The sequence below is a fragment of the Ostrea edulis genome, chromosome 4 (genome assembly GCF_947568905.1).
Source record: "Ostrea edulis chromosome 4, xbOstEdul1.1, whole genome shotgun sequence".
Classification (NCBI taxonomy): domain Eukaryota; kingdom Metazoa; phylum Mollusca; class Bivalvia; order Ostreida; family Ostreidae; genus Ostrea; species Ostrea edulis.
In genome coordinates this window covers 27,482,298-27,485,445 of record NC_079167.1, presented here as the reverse complement: position 1 = coordinate 27,485,445, position 3,148 = coordinate 27,482,298, and positions in this window count along the sequence as shown.

Sequence of the window (3,148 nt, the reverse complement as noted above, 5' to 3'; positions counted from 1 at the left end):
TATTATCTTTTGTGGTTGTTTTTCATACTTAAGGATACGCGGTACAAACAATTTTCAAATATTGCTGTATGAAAGGTGAAGGTCCGTGATCAATCCCATATTCATGAAAGAACATATATCGAGCGACAAGTATCCTCGGGGACAGACTGTGCACCAGCAGAGATGCATGCTTTAAAATGTGAATAAATATGTAAAGCATGTAAAAACAGCAACATTACAAACTGAATCAAGTCACGTTGATCAAATTATTAGTGTTTACTGGGCATTTGTTTCCAGAGCTGTCCCGTACAGAGATACTGTGTAATCGCTTGAATTCTTTTCACACGTTGATTAAAATTATTGCTCTATGTACATCGTGTTGGTAACTAAAATAATATCAATAGGTATTCTACGGCGAGGAAACTTTCAAACATGCCCGAACTTTGTCAAAAACTGTAAACATTGGAACTCTTTAAAAGGAAATAAGAAAATGTGTTTGTAGCAAGCGAACTGCTAAAACACAAACAAGTTACACGTATATAATACAATGTCTTTTTCCTGGTAGTTAGGAGTACAACTAAATTACGACTTGTTATCTACAAGATGAAGAGCGTGTTCAGTATTTTTCACTGTAACAGTAGCATCTTGACTAAAACTAAATTCTATTGCTATTGTTTGGTGCGGTTTATTTGTTACATTAAATGACAGTACCATTGGTGGAAATAATTAATTAACAATAAACTTAAATATTAACAGCTGTGAAGGAGAAACTCCAAACGTACTGTGCCACAACATATGCCAGAAGTGGTGTAAATCAAATATTCTAAAGAACTTTTAGTGAATTCGAAATCGCATAACTTTTCTTTAATTAACAACATCAAAACGTATGACTTTACAACACTTTACACGACCATTCCTCACGATGATTTAAAGACTAGACTTTTTGGCATCATAGTTGCTTCGTCAACAAAAATGGGAGAGAAAAAAGAAAGAAATATTCATATCTAGTGATCAGTCATCCAAAAATTACTTTCTTAAACACCACTCTGATTCCACGCACAAGTACTCTGAATTTGAAATAAAAAATATGTTGGAGTTCCTCATTGACAATATCTTCGTAGTTTGGTGACCAAACCTTCCAACAGTCTGTTGGAATTTACATGGGCACGATTTGTGTTCCTTTGTTAGCTGACCTGTTTTTTATATTCTTATGAAGCAGAGTTTATTCGAAAGCTTCTATATTAAAAGAAATAATCTCTTGCTGTGGCCTTCAACTCGAAATTTAGATATATCGACGACGTTTTATCTATGATCATTTTCATTCATATGTCGATATGATATATCCCTGTGAACTCGAAATGAAAGGCACCACAGTCCATATCTGCTTGGTACTTGGGTATTATATTGAAAATTAAAACATTAACGACAAGCTAACAACCTAATTTTATGATAAACGGGATGATTTCAGCTTCTTCATCGTCAACTTCCCACATCTATGTAGCAATATTACATTATCAGCTGCAAGTGATATTCAAATCTATCAACTGATTCGAAACGCAAGAGCTTGTCCTGCATATGATCAGATTTTAAATCGAGACAGGCTACTGACAAACAAGGGAGTTCAACGGTCTCATTTAAAGTCAGCATTTCGCAAATTCTATGGTCGTTATAATGGTCTAGTTTGCCAATGATCATTAGGTCAAAGTGCTGTCTGACGTGTTTCATACCAATTGTTAGGCCGTTCTTGGCACACTGGTTTTGACTGCGGATTTCTTCGTTTACCTGATCAAGATATAGGGCTCGCGACGGGTGTGACCGGTCGACAGGGGATGCTTAATCTTCCTAGGAACCTGATCCCATCTCTGGTGTACCCTGGGGTCCGTGTTTGTCCAACTCTCTATTTTGTATCCCTTATAGGAGTTATGAGAATGATCACTGTTCGTTATCTTCACCTTTCCTTGTGATAAAATCAGATAATTCGTTTTTTGCACATAATATGTAAACGGTTTCTCGATTTCGAAGCATACCAACTTGTAGACAAATGGGCAGTATCTATTCAATGGTATGGTTCGTAACATGAAAAAAATACAACTATTTTGCTGCTTTTGTCTTCCATACTGCCTTCATCCAGAAGTTACAACATGATACTTTCCATCTGCTTTAGAACTCATTTACACTGATACAAACTGAGAATTAATTGTTCATGAATTACCAATAGGGTTTAAAACTATGAATAGTAAATCACACTTATAACGAACACACTTAAAACGAATTCACGCTTATTGCGAAGTGATATTTATTCCACTATGAAAGAAAATAACGAAACATTTATTGGATATAACGAAGTTGACTATTACGAACTGTTTTCGCTGGCCCTGGACGTTCGCTATAACTGTGTTTTACTGTAAACAGGCGCAGATGTAGAAAGGGATCGCAATGCCCAGTCTAATGAAAATTTGGTCCTTCCTTAAACTGCACAAAATACCCAATTTGACATTTTCGTAAAATCTCGAAAAAAGGGGGAGGGTAATTGTAGTTATCAGGTAAATGTCATTATCAATATTGAAATCAGTTTGGCGATTGTCTTGCCGGATATTCATCTAAACTGAAGAACTGGCAAAATAAAATAAAAGGCCCAGAATGAGGCCTTTATACGATATATTGTGAATATTTTCTGTATGTTTAATCGGCTGGGATTACTCTACAGCAGTGAACTCTCTTCCATTATGGACTCGTTCGCACCACTCAGAACTCGCACGATCACCATCAGACCAGAATCTGAGTGGTACAACAGCTCTATCAGAGAGGCGAAGCAGAGACGCAGACAAGCTGAGAGACTGTGGCGCAAATCAGGATTCATGGTACACAGAGAGATTTACATTCAGTGCAGGGAAGAGGTGAACATACTCATTCAGTCTGACATACCAAAGAACTACCGGCCAGTGTCTAACCTTGCATATCTATCCAAGTTGATTGAGAAGGTTGTAGTAGCACAGATACAAACCTACCTCACTGAGAACAATCTACTGGAGCCATACCAAAGTGCTTACCGTCAGGGGCATAGTACTGGGACGGCAGTTCACAACGATGTGGTTTGTGTCATTGGAGAGCAAAAGGCTGTCTTGCTAGTGCAGTTGGACCTATCGACTGCCTTTGACACTGTAGATCA